The sequence below is a fragment of the Gobius niger genome (genome assembly GCF_951799975.1).
Source record: "Gobius niger genome assembly, chromosome: 22".
Lineage (NCBI taxonomy): Eukaryota > Metazoa > Chordata > Actinopteri > Gobiiformes > Gobiidae > Gobius > Gobius niger.
In genome coordinates this window covers 2,699,985-2,724,509 of record NC_136873.1, presented here as the reverse complement: position 1 = coordinate 2,724,509, position 24,525 = coordinate 2,699,985, and the positions used below count along the sequence as shown (strand labels likewise).

Below are 24,525 nucleotides of genomic sequence, written 5' to 3'. Positions count from 1 at the left end.
AAGTCTGGAGTAGCAAGATCACAAAGTGCGCTCCTACTGAGTGCAAAATGTCACGCTATCGTCTCCGTTTTGATGTGCAAGATCGGGCCCTTGGTGTCAGCAACACCACCGTCCATCGATGTGTCTACGCTGTTTGCAAGGCCATACAGCAAACAATGCTTACGAATTTCATCAAGCTGCCAGATGTTGCGGAGGCAAGAGAAATTGCGCACCGAAACGCACAGGCGCACGTTGTCCCACAAGTGTATGGCTCAATTGATGGGACCCACATCCCAGTTCTGCCCCCCTCAAATGGATACAGAGACTACGTAAACCGTAAAGGATGGCCCTCCATCGTCCTCCAGGCGCTGGTGGATGATACGTATCAAATAAGGGACATTTGTGTTGGAACTCCTGGCAGTGCACACGATGCGGCTGTGTTCATAACTTCAAATATGTACAGGTAGGCTTGTTTTAAAATGATGAAATCATTGCAAACGTCATATTTCGTTAAAGTAAAAAAAAAATCATTATGTTATTAATGTATAGCTGTAGCGCCAGCTGCATTAAAAGCTATAGCCTACAATAAATTTGACAATAGGACTCATTTTTCATCAGATTTCCAGAGCGACATCCCCAGGACAACATGGATGTGAACAAGAGGCTTTTAACGCGCACCTCAGTGCCTTAAGGGTTAGGGTAGAACACGCATTTGGGCACCTTAAGGCGAGGTGGCGCATACTGGCAAAACGTTCTGATGTGCACCACTCTTTCATGCCAACTGTGGTAGCCGCTTGCTGCGTCTTGCACAATATGTGTGAGAAAGAAAAACAGCCACGTCCACCAGCCGACCAAGATGCTCCTGATGTTCAACCTCTGGCTGATCAGCACCACCATGAGCCGCCCAATGTCAGAGCACATGAAATCAGGGCTGCTCTTGGCGCTATGTGTCCGCCAGCTTGGAGTCCTCCTGTTTTTTTATATTTAGTAGTTGTAGCAGTTGATACAGAAGTACATTGTAACATTTTTTATATGGAATATAAGAATGAGCCCTTTTTTCATTTAAACGTCTTTATTCAATTATAATTTCAATAATTAACACTGCACACACATTTGTTATTTTACACAATTATATTACACAATATTTAGCGTAATCATTAATAAAGTGAATAGATTGTTGGACAATGGATTTTGTATTTACTTTCTTGTAAATTAAAATACGATTGGGGGAAAACATTGCTTTGATTGTGGGTTGAAGCGGTGACATGGTTGGGGTGTGGAAGGAGAGGGCCAAAAATGATCAGGTGCCCTGTTTGCCGGCGGATTAGCCATGGTCTCCATCGCACGGGCCTGCCTTTCTGCAGCGGTTGCACAGCGCTTGAAACACTCCATTGCTTTTCCCAGGACAGAGGCGATATTATCAATGTTTTCTTTGTCCTTTTCTGCCTGCTCCTGCTGCTGCCGTAGAATCGCCTCAAATAACGGCTGGATCTCTCCACCACGCCTGGAGTTTGAGGAGCGGGACCAGAAACTCCGTGTAGTACTACCACTTGATACTGGTGTGGGGGACTCGACTGGAGGATCGCCTCCAGCCGCTGAAACATCCAATTCTGTTTAAACAAATATTATTAATCGGCATGTTTCTTTTTTTTTTTTTTTTTAAATACGCTAAAGGCTAAACAAGATACCTTCTGATTCGGCACTTTCTGAGTCTGGCATGTCTTCACCATCTCCATTTATATCTGAACGCACAAACATGGATTCGATTAGTGAGGTAAAAAATATCTTTGCAAGTAGCTAACGTAATAAAATGGAAAAATAGATCTAACAAGTTCAACAAATTAAATTAATTAATTAATTAATTCTGTCTGGGCGCTGATCCCCGGGTGTGCTGATGCACAAACGGAGCTTGGAGATGGACTCCGAAAAACTCGATTATCAGGCAAACCTTTAAGTTGGACAATGGGAGGAAGTGAGTGTCTCACCTGTCCTACCCAAGCCCCGGGCTTCCAATATGGCCGCCTGTTGATTTCAATGGCCTGTGCTCATTGGCGCAGCGAGCCAGAAAAAATTCTTACTTCCGCGTTAGTTCCTGGTCCATTGGGCCCAGAGAAAATTTTAACGGCTATTATATGCTTGTATAATTTATATTATTCATCGTTACGCCCATATTAGTGGTCATTTATAATTTCAATTAAAAAACACAATGAAAGGCGGATGTTTATTGCAGCTCCCCATGATTCTCAGCGCGACGAGAACGCGCACCGCAGCTATGGACCGCGGCAGCAGGAGAGTGCGGCAGGGTTATACGCTGAGCAGGTCCAGATCGCTCAGCCTCGCCATTGATGCAATTAAAGATCTGTTCTTCACTTTTTGAACTGTTTTTCCTACGGTTAAAAGATTCATTTCACTTGTACAATTGACTATATATCAAGTCATTTCTGTAGTGCTTTGATCAAATGTGCGACTATCAGGAATCCTTTCAGTGCCTATTGGTGTGACATCATTATTAGGATTATGACTATCTATCGGAGTTTTATATAAAAACATTTGAATAGGTGTCCACATAAGGTAAAATACCCTGTCATTCTAAATGCTAATGTCATACGGTTTGTTTTGCGTTTGGACAATTTTGTTACTTAATAAATATTGCGTTTTGTGTCTTTCTTGTGATACTGTGATGTTACAGACTTTTCTTTTATACACTTAAATCAATTGAATGTACACGGGCACATCTATATTTTAGGAAGGTTTTGTAGCTAAGAGTTTGTCTTTATAACAAATAAGATACGAACACGGTTGTGTGGATATAACCTGCAAAAGTGATGTATCACATTTTCACATTAAAACAACAATGAAAAAAATATAAAAGACAAACGATCACATATGATGTTCAAGTCTATACTTACGAAATCCATTAATCCACTATATTCACAAACCACATGTGTAGATGAAGAATTTGAACCCAATAACTGGAAAGATTAACCTAATGTACATAGGAAAAGTTTATTTAATAACAATTACTCAAGAAAAAAAGTAGAGGGGGGGCAAAAACATATTTGGGGAAAATGTATCTTACAAATTACAATTGACTATTAACAATTCTTTTGATTGCCAATGTCCGGAACAGCAAGAACTATTTACAATGTGAACTATTTACAGTGTGATGAGGGAACACATGCGCGCACTCAACATCCAAAAAAAAAAAAAAAAAAAAGATCCTGCTACAAAGAATGTTCCCCAACATATTTGCAGAGTATAGGCCTACAACACTATGCACTAAAAAAACACAATCACCGGGTATTGTCCTGATTGTCAATTATTTTGATTTTAGACCCGGTGACAGTATTTTTCCAGTGCGTTGGCAAAGTCTTTTAAAAAAATGTCATTTCCCAAATCGGTGAAATGAACCTGGTCTCTCAAAAATAGATCAGGGCAGTCAAACTTTATAGCAGGATGTTCAATCATGCAACCACCAATACTTACAAATACCCTCATCACATTATTTATGAATTTTTTGGCCCGGTTGATCCGCCCCGACCTGGCGTTCCTCCACAGGCGTCGATCTGTCAGGGTGGAGAAGACGATCACCATCTCCGGATACTGCCCGTGGAGGTCCATCAGGTCCCGCTTCATCGCTGCGATAATGTCCACGCTCTTGGTGACTCCAAGGTCATTGCTGCCGCAGCAGATGAGCAGGACAGCCGGGGCGGATTGGCGTTGGAGGGTCCGGCGGAGAAAGTGGACCACGCCGTCCCACTTTAGGCCTCCAAATCCAAACCATCGGATTTGGGCAGCCAGACCCAGATTTGCGCCTGGAGTCTGCGCTGCCCTGTCACGGCCTCGGCGGACGTAACTGTCCCCGACAATCCAAATAGTGGGTTCTATAATGCAGTACACAGTATAAATCTTAGATATTGCAAAGCATATTCAGAGGTTTATAAGAGCATTGATATGTTTACCATGCAAGGGACAGTCATGTGGAGCAGCTGGAGGACTCATGTCTTTCCTAATATCTAAAATAAATTAAAAAAAAAGTTAAGACTTGGTGACTGCAGAATATAGAATTGTACAAATCAACATCCATAAATAAACAGTATAACATACCTTTCAGTAGTGTCGTGGGAATGGGGACTGTGCACTGTCTTAATGTAGGACTAATGTAGGCAAATGTATCAAAATTTGATGACTATGGGGGCGTGCCATGATCCATCAAAATTGATGGACGGTGGGGGATGGGAATTTGACAGTGACAGTATAAAAGCTGTCAAAACCTTCCCACGCTATGACCTTTTGGCCTGTTGCAAGTGCAAAACGCAAAGATGCCTTCTTGCTCTGCCATCAACTGCACCAATCGAACGGATCATGGGAGGATTCCACTTTATAGGTAAGATTAGGCTATCTGTTCATTAAATAAGGTGTTTTGTAATAGAGTATAGCTTCAGACATTCATTGAGTCTTGCCAAGGAACTTGCTTATTTTGAAAAACTATGCGCCATTTTTAAACCACTGCACGCATTGCAAAGAAAACGCAGAGTACATTGATACTACATTTTACAATTGTGACATGATTTTAAAAGATTTATTTCTTGATCCCACATATCTAAAGTGTAATGATAGCAGGACTTTCTCTTTCCAAATGCGCTTTAATATTAATCTTAATTACATAGTTATGTGAAAATGTGCCCAGCTAAAGGAGTCACAAAGCACTTTTCTTTCACAAACCAACATTTTTGTTTTTTCAGTTTTAGTGTGACTTGATGCTGGTTTGAAAGGAAAAAAGTACATATATTCACATTTTGATTTCACAATGCCAAATAATTACACTAAACACCCAACCTGTCTTAAACCATTAATCATATTGCAATACCCATCCAATACATATACATGTGTAAAAGAATGCTTTGTTTTTATTCAGACAAACTCTGGTTAATAATATGTATATGTAATAACATAGACAATCACTTATGAGTAAACTATCACCACTGAGTATGGAGTGAATGAATGATGCATTGCACACAATTGTAAAGTTACTTTTAGCATCTGGAGAAGTGCTAAATAAGACAAATGCTATACACTGCATGGCAACTCAAACTTTTGATAACAATGGGGGGAAAAACGTGTTATATTGTGTGAACAAACATCATTTATAGCCCTAGGCTACTGTAAGTAATATACTGTAATGGTAAATTTAGCAATGGAGAAATAAATTACACTTGAAACAGCACAAAAACGCAATACAAATTTCTTTCTTCAATGTTTCAGGTTTCCTGTGCGTGACAAAAAGAGGAATTCACAGTGGGAGCAGAGAGTGAAGCGTAAAAACTGGGTGCCCAATAAAAACTCCAGGGTGTGTGCAGCGCATTTTGAGGAGGAGTGCTTTTACATCAAAGGTGGGAGAAAGGTACTAAAACCGTCAGCAGTTCCTACAATTTTTGACTACTTCTCAGAAGGTAGGTGTCTGACAACTCGGGCAAATCCCACGAATAATGCCAACTTTCCTGTAGCAGCTAAGGACCACACATACACAGGCTACACAGCCAACATGGGCAACATTGAACTCACTAAGGTAAGTGTTTGTGAGTTTTCAACAGATGAGGCCCACGTAAGCAACATTCATGATGCAGAACTGACAGAAGATGGAGATCTTGAGTTTGAGGATGATGAGCCACCAATGTCATGTGTTCCCAACCAAGTTGTAGGTTGCACCACTCAGGACCATTGTTATGCAGTCACAGGATCACCTAGAGCTGTTAAGCGGCGATTGGAGACTCAGTTATTTTCTGCAGAAGAAAAGGTGGGCCAATGTCGAAAAAAACTCAAGAATGAACAAGCCAAGAACCGTCGCTTGCGGACACGAGTGGACTCCCTGGTGGAAGTCATCAAAAAGCTGAAAGATAAAAGCCTCATTTCCACCGGATGTGCAAAGATGATGGAGAACTCATTCAGTACAGTGACAAAGGAAATTCTCACAAGACTGGAGAAAGGTAATAAGTCAAAAGTGTCCGAGGAATTGCGTGCTTTTGCTTTGACTCTCCACTTCTACTCTGCTAAGGCTTATGCCTATGTGCGAGAGTGTTTTGACTTGGCCTTGCCACATCCAGACACTCTCAGGAAGTGGTATAGTGGGGTCTCTTCAGATCCAGGCTTCACCGAGGCGTCTTTTATTGCTCTTCAGGCCCGTGTACAGGAGAGGCATAAGGTAGGCAAGGAAACCATTTGTGCTTTGATGCTGGATGATATGGCAATTCAAAAGCATATTGAATATAGCGCTGGGAAATTCCATGGATATGTGGACCTGGGATGTGGCATTGTGGACGACAGTCTCCCACCTGCAAGAGAGGCTCTTGTTCTGATGGCTGTTGCCATCGAGGACTCCTGGAAGATCCCAGTGGCATATTTCTTCATTGATTCGCTCACAGGTGAAGAACGTGCCAACATAGTGAGTGAATGCCTTCGCCGCCTACACAGTGTTGGGGTAAGTATAGTTTCTCTTACCTGTGATGGCCCATCATGCCATTTCTCCATGCTTAAAGCACTTGGCGCCAACTTTGATGTTCATTCAATGAGACTTTCTTTTCCTCATCCAGTGTCTGAATCGTCAGTTCATGTACTTCTGGATGTTTGCCACATGATTAAGCTGCTCAGGAATGCGCTGGCTGATGGAGGTACACTGCAAACCTCAACAGGTAAGATTCAGTGGAAGTTTCTTGTTGAGCTGAATAAGCTCCAAGAAAAAGAAGGACTCAGACTAGGGAACAAGTTGAAGATGGCACATATAAAGTGGGACAGGCAGAAGATGAAAGTAAAGCTTGCAACACAAGTTTTCAGCAGCAGTGTAGCTGATGCTCTGGAATACTGCAACAAAGACCTGCATTTGCCAGAGTTTAAAGGCTGTGAGGAAACAGTAGATTTCCTGAGGACAATGGATGCTGCCTTTGATGTTCTCAACAGCAGGAACCCTTTGGGCAAGGGATACAAGGCACCGATGAGAACGTGGAATAAAGACCGAACTGCAGCAATCTTGCAAAAAGCAGAGGCAGCTCTGCTTTCCCTCAGAGACAGCAACGGCAAACACCTGCACTCTGGAAGAAGAAGAACATGTGTTATTGGGTTCATTGCCAGTGCCAGAAGTGCTCAGAACATCTTCCATGACATAGTGGAAAAGGATAATGCCCAGTGCCGCTATCTACTGACCTACAAACTCAGCCAAGACCATCTTGAGCTTTTCTTCTCCTCTGTCAGAGCACGTGGTGGATTCAACAACAATCCCACGACCAGACAGTTCACTGCAGCCTACAAACGTCTTCTTGTCAGGCAACAGGTGAAGACTGGAACAGGCAACTGTCTCCTTCTGGACAATACAAACATCTTGGGTGTAACACCTGCGTCCATTAACACCACGCAAAGGTTCAACCTCCAACCTGTCATGGAGGCCCAGTCTGAGCATGACTACATCAACTGCCCTGATGTCGATGCAATATCTGAGTATAAAGATGCTGCAATCAACTACATTGCAGGATTTGTAGTCAGAAAAATCAAGGAAAGACATCTTTGCTCACCCTGTTCTGAGGCCTTAACATCGGACTCCTCCATCCACCCTTTCATTCAACTGAAGAATCGTGGAGGATTGCAGAAGCCATCACATGGAGTAATTGCAGTTTGTAGAGAGGCAGAGCGCTGTTTCCAGCGCATTTTAAAAGCAACCTCTGGTAAACTTCCCCAAGGACGAGGGCTGTCTGCAGCTATTGCAAATGAAGTTCTTTCTTACAGCAAGGACAAGACTTTGTTTCCAGGGCTGCACAGTCACATGTTTGATACCACTGTTGAGGACAACCATGTGCATCTTTTGGTAAAAATGACAACTTCCATATACTGCACCATTCGGCTCCATCATTTAGCTAAAAGGGAAACAGTGAAAATGACTAAAGAATTGGTTAGACGCAAATTGTCGAAGTTGGTTCACTTTCACCACCAGTAATGCACAAGTGGGTAGCGGCATTTATTGTGTTGAAGCAGTATAGGCTTATATTTTCTGAACTTGATACCAGCAGGCTCTTGTTGGATGGCTTAATTGTGTGACCTGTGAACAAAAGGTAAAATAGTTACCTTCTTGTTTTCACTGATACTTGGAGCTTGCATAAATGAAGCACAAGTGGTAGGTGAAAACATGCTGGTCAGGTTGATCCACAGTGGCGGCGCGGCTCAGTCGCAGTGGCTCAGGACCAACACCTGACACTATTTGGTTGTATGCATACGATGACAAAAAGTGACAAATGGAATATCTGATACTTGGAGCTTGCATAAACGAAGCACAAGTGGTAGGTGAAAACATGCTGGTCAGGTTGATACTTGGAGCTTGCAAAAATGAAGCACAAGTGGTAGGTGAAAACATACTGGTCAGGTTGATCCACAGTGGCAGCACACCTGACACTATTTCGTTGTATGCATACGATGACAAATAGTGAAAAAAACACTTACTTACTTTAGCAAAGTATGGCTCACCAACGTAGGGACCTTTGTCTTGAACTTGGAGCCACACTCACACTCCCAATATTACATACTTGTTATAATAACTTTTTGTGTTCCTTATGAAAAAAAAACTTTTATTTTAACATGTGGACATACCGACGCTTTACGACCACAGGACAGTCATCCCCAGGATGTGTCCTGTGGTCGAAACGCGTCGGTATGTCCACATGTTAAAATAAAAGACTTAACTGTAAGTCAGAGGGCCTCAGATCCTTTCTTTTCTGTTCTCTATGTGTTTTGTATGGTTCTATTTTACAAAATGTAAATGTGTAAAATTAAGTTCAGGAGGATGTTCCGTTGTTCAATGTTCAATGTTTAATGTATTAGCTACATCTTACCTGTGGTCCCGTCAGAGTCTGTTTTGTCCTTGTCTGGTCTTGTGTTCCCACTCGTGGCCTGCACCTTGCCGTGGTGAGTGGGCTTTAAACCAAGACTGGCCATTTTTTTGTGTAATATAAGTTGTATATATACTGTGGATGACAAAATTGTTTAAAGTTAAGAAGGTCATGCTGATAAGAACTGCAATACATTTTAATGTGACACCAATACAATGTATATTGCGTGCTACCAAGATAATGTTATTACAATGCACAATAAAATAATTAACATTAGCTACTGTAATCTTTAGGCAATGTAGGACTTAAAAATAAAATGTATTTGATTTGGTGTGAACCGGCAACTCAACATAACTGTGTGATGATTATCCTTTAAATAGCTGTTGAAGTCTAAGCAATTTCAGTTGGATCCAAGTAAGAGGATGCTCTTTGTTTAATGTTTTTGGATGTCTGCCTCCTGTTCATTTTTGTGTCTTATAAAACCATGGGGGATGGGCACCTTTAATGATGTCCAAATAACTTTATTAAGGTATACTTTATTAATTCCCGTAGAGAAATAAGTTCTCTGCATTTGACCAATCCTTAAAGTCGCTTGGGGCAACCTGTAGGAGCAGTGAACAGCCAGCGTGGGCCGGAGTTCGGGGAACCATCTCCAGATGTGAAGCCAGGCCAATGGTCAGAAACACCTGGCTGTAGGATTAACTTGTTGTACATGTTTTTAGTAAAATAAAAAAAACGTACTGTTATTTATACTTAGTCATATGCTGAGCGGGCTGCAAACAGCAGAACGAAACACTGCTCTGTCCTGGGGCTTACTGGACTATGTGCAGGAGATGGGTGACAGTGTTTTCTTATTACAGCAGTATTTGTGGCTATAAAACACTATAATACAATAAACCAATTAAACTAATAACAGTTAGTAGCCACCAGTTAGTGAAAAAAAAAAAGTTAATGTCAAGTCCCACTGCAACAGACTCCTCTTGGCAGCTTCTTCGGCAGCAGGTGACCTAGGTGCAGAAAGAATAACTGATTTCTCACCCCGATCACACTATATAATATATTTCATGGTCATAACAAAATAGGAATTATGTCTTAAATAGAAATAATCTACTGTGTTATAAGTCTAAGGTTTAAATATAAACACCAGTCTTGTTAAGGTTTCATTGGTGATGTGATGCATATCTCTGTTTTATAATTAAGATGTAATGTTGTCTTTCTTTTCTGTTCATTTTATATTGCTTTATTGAGGCTAAGACAAGACGAAGTATTGCATTAAATTCAACATATTTTGTACTGAAGAAGATAATATACCGTGCGACATAAACTTCTCCCTATATTCTGTCATTAATGTAATTCGGTAATGTAATCTTCGACGATTCTGTATTAACATTGTTCGATTTAAATAACCTTTAAAATATAAATAGACTATAGTTTCTGTTTCTGCAATTTTCACGAAGCTACATTCTATAAATAACTGTCTCCTCGAACTGCGATATTTTACCCTGCATAATTACAATTACGAACAACATACATACGCAACCAACTTACTTGCAGTTTGTTTTGAATCCCCCGTTTCTCTGTTCCAACTCTGTTTAATATTATAGATCCATGGTTCCAACTTCTCCGGTAGTGAGCAGCTGTTTCCCTTCAAGTCAACATGTGCGCGCTCACGGAAATTGAGGGCGCGCTCTGCACGTGCCCGGCTGCACTGCTGACACCACGTGCCTGTTCTGACCAATCAGCGCAGCGGAAAGCTAGAGCCTGGCTAGAGCGGAGCTTGGCTAAGTCCTTACAAAGGTATTTTTTAGGCGATACGTACATTTTGAAGGGAAAAAAAGTACATGATGTTAATGTGGATGATAATCGACAATAAATCCGACCGTTGTGAAAGTTGTAGGCGTCCTGTCAGCCAAATACGGACAGTTTTTTTTCGCACGGCCGCTCTATGGCAAAAATCCTTTCTGGGCCCAATGGGAATTTGCTGCTGCAGTACCATCGAGTGGCCGTCCGCCGACCGGCGCGCGGGGAAGGGGGGAGTGTCTTATCCAGTTATTATTATAGATCCATGGTCTTACCTGGAGAATTGCCCTATTTATGGTTTTAGCCATAAATAGAGCAATTAATCTATATCGGGATGTTTCTGCGCAAAGCACCCCGTGTCCTTTTGTCACGCGTAAATACGCAGCGAGCCCCATGCGTAAATGGCTAGCGTTAATTTAGCTCATCATGCAGCCACAATTTCATAATAATAATAATTTGATATCTATAATTTAGTTTAAACGACACATAAACAGACAAAAGCAGTTTACATTGCTAATTTGCTACATAATCGGAATACTAACCAATAAGAAAAAGAATAAAAAAAATATAATTGGAGCTATTATAAACAACGATCAAGCAGGATTTATTAAGGGAAGATTTATTGGAGACAACTTGAGACAAATACTAGACACTATACATTTTTATGAGAATTATCAGGAACCAGGATTACTGTTTATTGCTGACTTTGAAAAGGCCTTTGATAAAGTTCAATGGAAGTTCACAAGACAATATCTTGTTTTTTTTTAACTTTGGAAAAAACGTATTAACTTACTTAATACAGTGGTTTTACACTATTTATAAACATCCTGTTAGTCGAGTGATTAATAACGGTCATGTATCAGACACTTTTTAGTAAAACAAGGAGTACGCCAAGGGTGTCCTTTGTCACCATTTCTCTTGATCTTTTTTCTAGCTGTAATTCTAACTATTCAAATTAGGAACAATGTATGCTGATGATGCAACTTTTTTGTTTTTATAAAACCAACACAATCTGCTTTGAAAGGCCTAATAAAGGAACTAAATACCTTTTCAAAAATATCTCAAATTTTGGAATACTAATCAATAAGGTAGGGATGTTTAACATTTGACTGTATAGACATAAAGCTTGCCAGAGCTATTGATCACGGATGTAAGTGAGGTCACAATTGGTCGGTGGCCTAGAATCTCGTCCATCTCGTTGAAATATTTGAAGGTGATGAGTTTCTTGCCATGAGCAGCCATTTCACCTCCATGTACCGTTGCTTCAAACTTTTCCATTTGTTTCTCAAAATGGTCCACGGCTTGTCATAGCCCTTTTCAGCCATCAGTTCGCGGATTTCCTGGTAAACCTTAGCATTACGCTGCTGTTTACCATCCAGAATAGATGTGATATTTTTTTCGTGGATGATTATTAAGGAAGGTTTAAATCTCATCCTCCGTCCACACAATCCTGTCCTTAGCAGTCATGTTACCATGGAAACGACGCTAACACCAGCATCTGTTTATTCGCTTCATGACATTTGTTCGACAAACTGCGTTTCCATCTCGCAAAATACGCATCAACAGTTATGCGCACAAATCAAAAAACACCTCAAGCGAGCGGATAAACTTTTTATGCGAATTAAGAGTTTAAATGTGAAATTTGGTGTTTCCATCACTCGTAAATTATGCTTAAAGCAGTACTAAGTAACTCTTCCCCCTAGAGGCCATAAGTGCAACTGCAGGTGTCGTAGCAAGTTACGATTTTTTAACTTATTAATTGTCTTGGAGAGTAAATACTACGCTGACAGGAAAGGCGAAGGAAGAGAGGGTTACTGTGCATCCAATTATACAATGGAAATATTTTTTTTCACTCAAACTTGGCTGTAAATACTGATTAAAGTGACGTTAGCCCGCAGTTAGCTTTTCCCTTTAGCATGTTAGCTTCTTCTTCGTGATTTCATTAGTGTGTATTGCTTTCTCCGGTCCGGTGGCAGTCAAGTTGCAAACATGGTTTTCTGGCCAGAGACACCAGGGGGAGATGAAAGACCCTCCAATCATCCCATAAACACTTGTATTACCCCCACAGGGACTACGGAGAGGATTTATTAAGGTAAACACGTTACTTAGTACTGCTTTAACTTCGAAATGCGCATTTTAGGCCAGTGATGGAAACGCAGTTATTGAGCATTTGTGTTCTAAACTGTCCCAAACACTCCACTTCTTAAAGAGGCTGTGTTTTGGCAATGGAGTATTTTATTTTATATTATTTTTTTTCATTATTATTATTCTGTATTAGGAGGCCTCGGACCTATGGATTGGGCCTAGATACTGAAAGTGGTCAATTTGAACACAATGAAGAAGTGTGAGGGGGAAAAAGACAAGCTGCCTTGTGGTCAGTTCTCCTTTTGTTGGGATCAGGTTATGGGGAGGGCACACTTACCGACTGCCCAGGGGAAGTGTAAAGGACAATGGAAGACCGTAGTTTTAGAGAGAGGTGGGGTCATACTTGGTTGGTTGGTTTTCTGGTTGGAGTTGTGTGTTGGTATGTGTGGGGGGAGTGTGTGTGTGGAAAGAATTTCTGTTGGGGGGCACTACATTATCTAGATTACACTAGTTAAATGTTTATCAAATAAAAAAGCCTATTGGAATTTCTTCATTTAATTGTAATGGTTTAGCAAATATCTCTAAAAGGAATGACATTTTTACTTGGTTAAATGATCAAAGTGACATTCAAATTGTTTGTATGCAGGAAACTCACTCTAATTCAGAAAACGAGTTAAATTTTTTAATCCACGCCTTTATCACCAGTCGCCTGGATTATTGTAATGCATTGTACACTGGGCTGAACCAGACTTCCCTAGCCCGACTTCAACTTGTCCAAAATGCTGCTGCACGCCTCCTATCTGGCACTAAAAATCTGTTTACTGTAGCTTTTAATTGAGTTAAGAATCTTTTGTATTTTATCTTTTTTGCCTGTATTCCTTGTATTCTTTTTACCGATGTGCTCTTAATTTTTGCTGTTGTGTTCTGCACTTTGGTCAACTATGTTGTTTTTAAAGTGCATTATAAATAAAGTTGGATTGGATTGGAAAATGGACATCTGAATGGGGAGGAGATATATATATTAGTCACGGTCTAAAAAACAGTAGAGGTGTTATGATTTTATTTAAAAGTAATGTAGATTATACACTACACTCCGTATCTAAAGATAGATGGATTGTAATAGACATATTGATCAATAACTTGCATATTATTTTAACAAATATTTATGCCCATAATGAGGACAATCCGTTATTTTTTAGTGAAATTAATAAATATTTAGGCTCACTACAATCTAATCAGATTATAATAACTGGGGATTTTAGTACAGTCTTGGATACAAATAAGGATCGAAGTGGCCTACATCCATGCTCTGAGGGAAATGAAAGAAATGGCTGCATCATTAGATCTTGTCGATATCTGGCGTTTGCTAAATAAAGACACAATGAGGTATACATGGCGCAGAGGAAAACAGGCCAGTAGAATTGATTATTTTCCCATTCCCTTCTCATCGGTTCCTAGAGTATTAAACTGTTGTATCGGTGACTGCTTGAGATCTGATCATAGTCTGGTTACGTTACTGATTGACAATCCGCACTGTTCCAGAGGACGGGGTTATTGGAAATTCAATGTATCGCTTCTAAATGATGACTCGTTTCTTGATATTACCAGGAGATTTATCAAGGGATTTTTTGAAGATAATGAAAACTCCTCTAATCTGCATAATGTGTGGGAAGCCTTTAAATGTTCCTTGAGAGGACATGCGATCAAGATGGGATCAATTAAGAAAAAAGAAGCCTAAAACAAGAACAAGAACTTATTGATGAAAAAAGTGAGCTACCACAATTATTAGATAGATGTTACACAACTGAAACTGAAATATGAATATAAGAAAACAAGATAAATTGGAGAGTCTTTATCATGAACGGGTAAACGGAATTATTGTTAGGTCACACGCTGCTTGGATGGAGAAGGGAGAGAAGTGTACAGCACATTTTTATGGTTAAATCAAAGAAATGTTTGTTATTTAAACTATTTCAAAATAGTTTAAAAGAGTTACCACCATTCTTCAAGGATGCATTGAAAGCTTGGTTGAATTTCCAATACCACCTTCCAGATACAGTTCAAGGTATTCAGACACAGTTGCTATGGGTGAATTCAAATATTACCGTTGGAGACAAGCCATTGTTGTGGGAGGAATGTGTTTTTGTAAATGACTGGACCGGAGATTTTATTTCTTATGAAAATTTGAGAAAATCCTTTAGCATTTCGCTCGATGAGTTACAACACAACCAGCTGATTTCTGCAATTCCTAAAACTTGGAAAAGTAAATTGCTAAATTGTAGGAAGAATGAGTTAATGGTTTGTCTCCCACCAATAAGATCTGGTGTAAAAATAAATACAATAATATAGATTTGGAATGTAAATATCACAGGCACTGCACTTTTTCCACACAGAACCTGCCTGTTTTGGGAAGATGAATTTAATGATCCAATTTTGTGGAAAGATTACTTTAGAACGATTAATAGAACTACAATAGATTCATATTCCAGAATATTTCAATTTAAAATCTTTTATAAAATTACTGCAACAAAAAAAATCCCTGTTCAAATGGCAGATAGAAAAGGATCCTTGTTGTATGTTCTGTGGGGAGGAGGACCTGATGCATTTATTTTATTTTTGTTCACATGTGGCCAAGTTGTACAAATCACAATAAAAGCAAATGTTCCGCCTCCGAAAAAAAATAAAAAAATAAAAAATAGGCTGCGTCTGTTTGGTGTGAGCACAGAAATGTTGACTCACTTCTACAATGCCATTCTAGAGAGTATTATCTGGTACGGGATTGCAGCCTGGTATGGTCCTTTAACTGAAGAAGCTGACGAACACAAAAGAGTTTGCGTCCATGAAAGACACCTTTGAAAGCACTGTCCTCATCCAAGCTCAGAAAATCATTGAGAATCCATCACATTTTGTGAATGGTGAATATGTAATTCTCCCATCAGGAAGACGGTACAGAGCACACAGTTTCAAGAACAGATACAAGCTCTCATTTCTGCCCAGCTCTGTGTCTCTTTTAAACAAACTGAAGGATGAAGAGCAGGTGAGGAGGCGTCAGAACTAAGATGAACTGAACTGCTTTATTGTGATGTACTGGCTGCACTGACTAACTGAATTGTTTTATATGAATGGTTGTGTTGTATGTGTGACAAATTTCCACATGGAGGACAATAAAGTTCATCAGTCAATCAATCAATCAATCAATCAATCAATCAATCAATCAATCAATCAATCAATCAATCAAAAGACTTCTGATGACGGCCTGCAGTTGGCGGCTGAAACATATAAAGGTAAAGATTTCAACATCTCTAACCCGAGTGTCTGACAAAATGAACTCTAAAAGTGATACTGTAAACACGAGTAGAAAAATTGTCCCTCCTGACCTCAGAGAGCACAAGATGCCAGACACCGAAACAGATGAAAGTGATGCTGATTTTGAAATATTTTGTCACTTGATGGTTCTTAGTTTTTTGCATCTCAGTTGAAGCTTTAAAAAAGTGGCTGAAATGTAAACATGGCTCTGTAAACCGGTGAAAAACGGATAAACTACGAAGACAAGAGGCTGATCGTTGGACGGACTGACAGATTTGACCAAACCATGGCACAAGGACACTCGTGCATCGTGTTTTCGGACTTTTTCACGGATTATCACGTTATCACGCGGTCCGTGGCAGATGGACAGCGTGTTTCCCTTCTTCATCATCAGTTCAAAGGGCCTGACCAGTAACTTTAAGGTAAGGACATCTTTATGGATGTGTTTACAAGTCCATATAGGGTGATGAAGCTGATGTAGCCTGAGTTTGGGGAAACTGCACCGGGCTGGCGCGAGTGTTTCAATCTGTTAACTCAAGTGTTAAACCTCGCTGTCTGGACTTTAAGGGCGCGCTCACACTTGTCCATCCGAGCCGCGCCCAAGCGCTGGAAGCCCCGTCTGCGCCGTTCGTTTGTGCAGTGTGAGTGCAATCAATCCGTGCCCGAGGTTGACTCGGTTCCGGACTTTGGCCCGCTTGGAAGAGGTGAGCCACAGCTCGGCCCGGATGCTCACGCATGAGCAAACGTATAGCTGTGACGTAGTGTACGTCATTCTACTCGGAGTCCTTTTAAAAATGTCAGCGGCAAAGGTGTCGAGATGGTCAGAGGAGGAGACAGCAGCGCTGCTAGATATTTGGGCTGACAAAAATATTCAAAGTGAATTGGACAAGGTTCACAAAAACACTGTTATCTATGGGAAGATATCAGAGGAGCTCTCTGTGAGAGGGTTCAACCGGTCAGCTGCGCAATGTCGCAAAGAGGTAAACAAGCTCCGTGCCTATTACTTGAAGATACGCGACGCGCTGGCCAGGTCTGGGACTTCTTCAGAGGAAAAGGACAAGTTTAATGGCTCAATGCCACAGGCTGATGCCTCAATGCCACAGTGATTAAGACAAAGGAATCCCCTACAAAGTATTGAAGACTGACGTATCATTTTTAAAGTTTTTATTTCTTTATTTTCTGCAAAAACTGAGAAGTAAATGGTGATTACTTCACAGTATTGTTTTTTGGAAATCCTGTTTTCGTGGGTTTTGCGAGCTGGAAGCCTAATTTATGAACAAATAAACAACTAAATACTTGAAATGGTTAAAGTTATGGGCCCAGAATCTATAATCTATGGAAGTTCAACGTTTTGAATGGAATTATGAAAATAAATCAACTTTTCCATGATATTCTAATTTTTTTTGAAAGGATCTGTAGATGTTCATTAATTAAAGGATAACAATAAATCTCGATTTATCATACTGAGTCAAGGCTATGACAGAGACAGTACGACTGAACAGCTTGACCCAGTTTGATAAATAGCGATATAATGTTATCCTCTAACACTGCTTTCATGTGATTAATCAACCCCATAAGTAATGAAGAATTTACCTTTATGTCTATATCCCTTTGCAAGGGACGGACATAGATCAAGGCCTGGCCAATGTTGGCCGACTGGTCCAGGATCAGTGGTGTGTATCCATCACTTGGAATGTCGACCAAGTCCAATATTCTGGACCGTGTAGATCAGGGGTGTCAAACTCATTTTGGGTCGCGGGCCGAAATTCAGCTCCCACGGCGGGTCGCGGGCCACATATAATAGAGAAAATGTTTCCAATAAATGAATAATAATAAGCTGTGATTTGATCAAAGCCCCAACTTGACTGTAGCTTCATCAATGACAACGGCTTACACTTGTATTGCACTTTACAAGCCGGTGTCACAAGCTCCTGAAAGTGCAGTAGTCATTATTCATTCACTTGGTGGTGGTAAACTGTTATTGAAGCCACAGCCGCCCTGGGGCAGACTGTCCATTTACCACATGGCTTTATAATGTGTTGTTCATATCCTGAGCTCTTATTATGTCAGTGCCCTCTGCTGGACACGTGTGGAACTCTATCCTTTTTTTTATTTATTTAATGCCCCCTAGTGGCTAGAATGAGCATTCTGGTTATTCTTTAAAAATTCATAGCTCCGCACAGGAATGGGCTAGAGACTTACTTTTTTTTTTTACATACTCTGGAATTTATGCTCTACAGGGCAGGGGCCGGATTAAATCATATCCGGCCCACGGGCAGCTACTACGCAGCAGAGGATCTACACTGTAGATCCTCTGCTGCGTAGTAGCTGAAGCCTCCACAGTCTCCCAGGGCAGGAAAACTCATGAGAATCATTTCTGTGAATTGTAAAAAATAAGTAATTTGTGGAAATGTTATAATGATTATTTTTTTTGGTTAATATATGTGTTGACTATTTATATTTTTATAGCTTTATTCAAATAAAGCTATAAAAACATCATAGTTAATAGTACAATTTAACAAGAATGATTATATATTATATAAATAATTAAGCAATGACTATCAAACTATATAACACAGGCTGTACATTTAACTCAAAATACTTTTGGGTTGGGCGATGTCCCCTTAATTGGCAGTTGACGATGTTCACAGTGAACTCTCTCATTTTAAGCATTTTTTAAAGACATTTACATAGACCATATATAAGCTGCATATTATTTATGTTAGGAAAATGTGAGATTGCATCAGAAATGGATCTAAACAAAACCTTATCTTATCTTATCAATTTTGCAAAAGAAATGAAAACTCGTCAGGTGCTCTCATGTTTTCTCTGTGTGGACCCGTTCACCCACTGTTTCTTAAACATTACGTTAAAATTAAATGTGGTCTTGCATTAAATTTAGAATTACTTTAATTTCTCTTACAAAACATCTTATAACAACTATTGCATGTTGTAAAGTAAGACCAATAAATATGTCTTACCTGGGAGAATGAAACGTTTCTCTCCAAGGCTGGCCTTCTCCAGCTCATATTTCTCCCCTGGAGTTGGAACATTATCTTGCCGGTGGTCGGCAAGACAATAAAATCGATGTGTGTAAGACCTTTTTTCCCCAGGAACAGGTCCTGAACTCCCGCATGGCCTTTTATACGGCCTGAAAAGTCGCAATACTTTGGCTGCCCAAAGAAAAAATAAACATTTTTTTACACAAAATTGTTAATCGAATGAAGCAAATAATGAAGCAAAGTTTTATCACGTCAGATAAAGAAACATCATGACTGTAAACTGGAAACAATATTGGCTGAAGACAAGACATTTTTAAAGTATGTATGTAAGCTGGTTAATGTAGTAATGTCGTCATGCTGTTGCATTGTATTGCCTGGTTTGTTTTCAAATGTTATACATTTTACGTTGCTATTGAAAAGTGCCATTTCCCCGGCACCAGGAAAGAACCTCCATAAATAAATCAATATGAAAAGTTAATTGACAAAGGAGCTGTGAAGTGACCTGGAAGCAACCACTTGTAAATAAGTGAAACACACTATAGTGTCCAAATGCTTTAATGTGAATGCAAACTTCATTTATTAACATATAACATTTTCATTTGTGTATGCAATTATCAAATTTAAAAGGTACTATACGATATGGGGATAAAATCTGATGCAAATTGATGATAAAGGAAATGTGGGAACATAGGGCCAAATCTTGGAAAGAAAGAGAAATATTGGCTGTGGGAACTCAAAGGTCTGTGTGGGGATGTAGGGCTGTGGGAACATGGGCGCTCCCCAGATATGTATGAACAGACGGGCGGAGCTACGTGGGAGCCATGGGCACTGGGAATGTGTTCAGTCAATGTGTGAACGGCAGTGGATTTTTTTAATTGTCTTTTTAAAGTGCCACCCCAGTAATATAACTGGACCTCCTTGTCCCCCCGTAACAAAAAGATCCTAGCTACGCCCCTGTGAACAGATCACAAAGAAATTGTCTGACTGGTGAAATCTAATGTTTGACAGTAGCTTGAATGTGTGGGGAATATAAATATTACCTCCGCCCGTGGTCCCACCGTTACTGGTGGCCTCCGACTGCTTCCTGGACGACCTATCAAGCGCTCGCAGCCGTTGGTGCACCATGGTGTCCGCCCTGGGCCCGTGCAGCCTCTCGCAGAATCTGTGGGACTCATTTAGCCATTTATGAATCAAATGATTGTCTGGACTGAGCAGGTGTGCCAAGGCCAAAGCCATGAGGTTGAGAAACGCACGAGCCGAGACAGGATACGATACCCCCTCCCACACGGGACCAGGGTTGCCAGGTCCGCGGTTGAACCGCGTAATTGGACGGTTTATTAAGCCATTCTGCGATTGAAAAAATATGTCCAAGTTTTTTTCCCTTGCTGTAATCAATGGCAAATTGGCTATTTTTTGTTCAAATTCACTATTTCGAATGACTACCTTTCCAATCCGAGGCTCTGTGAGCTGCTTTTTCAATAAGGGAGGGAGGGGCGGTTTCTCATCATCGCAGGAGCACATGGGCTCTGTTAACTAGGAAACAATATAGAATATTCCAGCCGCGCCGTATGTTTTTCGGGTTTGGCTGCCAAGACCTGGCAACCCTGCACGTGTCCCATTCCTTTTTAATTGCTTCAATAACCATTCTGTAGTGTGGGCCTGGATTATGTTCTCGTGCATGAAAAACATCAATTTGTCTCTTTATCATTTCCACAGCCTGTGATACCGTTATCTCTGCACTGCAAACTTTCAGAAAGAGCTTTAAGCTCCTCCAGAGCAACAAGCATCAATCACAAATTCTGCAAAACGTATTTTGATGACATTTTACTTGCAAGTCCCTGAAACAAACATCTGTCATTTAAACTACGTCCTCCATCTTCACTTGCAGTGCAAACATGTGAGTAGAGGGCACTGTACATTGTAGGAATAAGTGGATCTTTTGTGACGTCATTGTTTATGTTTGTCGCGTTGCGTCATGGGAGTCGTGTGGCAGGAAACACCGCATTATACCTGTAGTTCGATTGTTTTGCACGTTTGGAGGAGGATTTAGAGAAGAGGATGGTTCACTCTTGCTGTGTGGTCGATTGTACGGCTCGTTGGGGGCCTGATAAAAAGTTTTTTAGAATTCCCTCCGAAAAGGACCGCGAAAAACGAAAGAAATGGTTGCGTGCAATTAGGCGATTGAACCCGGACGCTCCGAAGAAAGCATGGATTCCTGCAGCTACTGATCGAGTGTGTGAGGCTCATTTTGTTCATGGTAAGTCTTAGTGACTATGTATTTATAGAAGATTGAAAAAATAGAGCTTAGTCAAATCAACCGAGTCATATTTTTTTCGCGTTTTGATTCAGGTGTACCAAACCGCGATCCACAGCACCCGGACTATGTTCCTCACATCAAAATGGGCTATTCTGGATTGCAAAACTTAAAGGCAAAAGAAAAAGCGGTTCAGCGATATGAACGGAGGATCAAAAGGCAACGAGTATCCGCAACGCCTTTCACTTCTGCTACGGGTCCGGGCCTGGGTGGTCATGATGCTAGCATGGACTTCGAAGTGACCGTCACTGTTGACCCTGATCCCGCTTCTGCTGACAATGAAATGACCACAGGAACCAGCATAAGTTGCTCTGACCAGGCAGCGAAAATACAGCAACTTGAAGCTGAGACCAAAAGACTGGCAGGAGAACTTCTGGCGCAGCAACGAGCTGCTGTGTACTACAATGAGAAGAGCACGAAATTCCAAGAAGCTCTAAATAAAGAAGAATTCACTGTAAACAATCTGAGTGAAAAACAACTCAAGTATTTCACAGGTATGTGCTTTTTCTAAGTACAATTTTATTTAAAGTTTATTTGCCCATAATTTGAGCAGATAAAATAAATGAAATTGAGATTTATAATGCAATGATATATATAATTAAAATTGTACATAATGCACTTGGACATGTTATTAAATATGTCTATCAGCAACCAAACTACACCCAATGTAGGTGACATAATCCAAATTACTACCACTTTTTGTTGAAGGCCTCAGAAGTCGGAAACTATTTGATTGGATAGTTGAAGTGGTGTCTGCTCGTCAACTGCCCTCCTTCTGTAAGAAATTGAGCATCCCAGACAAGGTCCTTCTTCTTTTAATGAAGCTGAGGCTGGGACTGCAGAACAAGGACCTAGCATACAGGTAAGATTCACGGAAGTTATCTAATTTGTTGTTTTAACATTGCAAATATATATATATATATAATATATAAATATATTAATGTTGTTATCTTTTTTCAGGTTCAAGATAAGTGCTGACCAAGTAACAAAGATAGTTAAGGTTGGAAGTTCTGTATTGGCTGACGCCCTAAAGTTCCTGATAGTGTGGCCAGAAAAAGGGGCTATAATAAGAAACCTGCCTAAAGCTTTCAAGAAAACTAAAAGATACAAAAAGACTTGTGTCATAATCGACTGCAGTGAGATCTTCATACAGCGACCATCTAATTTACTAGCTCGAAATATCACATACTCTACATACAAACATCACAACACGTTGAAGCTGTTGGTGGGAATTACTCCAACAGGAGCAGTTTGTTTCCTGTCCAAGTGCTGGGGTGGCCGGGTATCAGACAAGGAGCTGACAATCAACAGTGGATTCCTGGAACAGCTCGAGCATGGGGACCAGGTAAATTGTTTCTTTTTATAACATGTAAATGTATCCCCCTCCAAACCCTCCCTCTCAAATAAATAAAATAGTTGTAACATCATTTTTATTTTTTTATGACTGTGTTGAAGGTTATGGCAGATCGAGGATTTCTCATTCGAGAAGAACTTCTCTGCAGAGGAGCAAGCCTCGTCATCCCTGCGTTCACAAAAGGCAAAAATCAGCTTAGCCACAAGGAAGTCATCGATTCAAGGAAAATTGCCAATGTCAGAATTCACGTAAGTTGAAACGGTTCCTCCACATTCAATTTATGGTAAAAATGTTTCTTGTTTTATGAATGCTTATTTACAGAACATTTGACTTGAGGAGGATAAAGAATAATAAGTACAATATGTCTTCTATTAACTTTTGTAATATTCGGTCTAGATTCATAAACCTATGATCTGAAGAATACGAACTAGGTTTCAAACTTACACAAACATACGCTTGAAATTATAACCAGCAATTATTTTAATAACATTTTAAGACTGAAATCCAGAAATAATAACATTCAGTCTGGAAAAATAGACATTCTTAAAAAAAAGTGCATTGTTTTTGCCAAAGTGCTCTGTTGAACATAAATAAAATGCAAAGTACTTCGAATGTACACATCAGCTGATTAAAATGTATATTCTAATATATTCCTTTCTTTTAACAGGTCGAACGGGCCATTGGTCGGATGAAGAAATTCCGGATTCTGAACACAACATGGGAACTCGGACTGGTCAAGAGTGCAGACAACATAGTTACAATAATCGCTGCACTTGTTAATCTGCTCCCTCCACTAGTGAAATAAAAGTTTTCCTTCAGTATCCTTGCATATCACTGTTTTGCTTACATTACTTCGCAGACTCTTGTGACACAATGAACATGGGTAGAAAGTAGGAATAGAAGAATTTATGTAATCTGCAAGCAGCTGACATCCAAAACTGGGGGTTAAATGGAATTCTCTGAATAGCAATGCCAGCTTTTGTGTAAATGACAAAATCGCACCACTGTGCACCAGTAATGGCCATTTGTCCTTGTACTTGGTGGTAGTACTCATGGTCATGTTTGAGTTCTGGGGCCCCATCATGCAATTTGCTCATGAACTTGTCAGATTTTGCCGCCTCACTTGGGGTTTTGTCTCGCACACTATATGGGCATTTCACCTCAATGATCCCCCACTTGCTGACCTCTGTGCTGTCGTAACAAACTCTGTCAGGAGTGGCGGCGAGAATGGGTTCTTCTGGGCTGATGTACAAGCCACATTCATGTACGATGACATGCCTTCTCTGTGCTAGTCCTTTGTAAACTTGAATGGCGATGCTTTCATTTTCCTTTCCCCAAGAGAGCATTCTTTTTTGGAAATCAGTGGGGGGCTTTGGATGAAGCATGTCACGTGCAACAAGTTCTGGTTTAGCATTTTTACTGCTCATTTTCTTGCAAATTTTTCCAAAATTTGAAGCAGTGAGTCTTGAGTATTTCAGTACAAACCATTTGGGACAATCAGCCTGTTGTTTTGTTTCATTCTGAAGTTTATTTGCCTGATCATATGTCACAGAGAGTGAATCTATGTAAACTTTATGCTGAGCTGAGATCTCTTGTGGAGTCTCTCCCCACCTTTGGAGCCTATTGCCACTAAATGGGAAAGGTGGTGGACCAGGAGACTCCTTGGCAAGTAGATGGTCGAGCTGTGGTTCCTGATGTGGTGTTATCGACACCTGATAGGGTTCACCAGCATTCTCCATGTGTGCGGAAACATCCACATCTGTAAAACAGAATAATGAATATTTATGAAAAGAGGTAAGGCACAAGGTGCTAGGCGTA

At 40.3% G+C, this 24,525-nt stretch overlaps 1 protein-coding gene and 1 long non-coding RNA gene across 2 annotated transcripts in view; one reads left to right on the top strand and one right to left on the bottom strand.

The window, feature by feature from the left end:
• Nucleotides 1-24,525, top strand: part of LOC306981545 (uncharacterized protein) — a gene marked incomplete at its 5' end in the record, with an annotated part of 361,177 nt that overhangs the window by 48,612 nt on the left and 288,040 nt on the right. The window lies entirely within an intron of this gene.
• LOC306981687 lies at nt 6,817-9,566 on the bottom strand. Its single transcript, XR_013794129.1, has 3 exons — nt 8,850-9,566; nt 7,177-7,880; nt 6,817-7,064 (listed from the first exon to the last, which is right to left on the bottom strand). It is a non-coding gene; the product is annotated as an uncharacterized lncRNA (long non-coding RNA).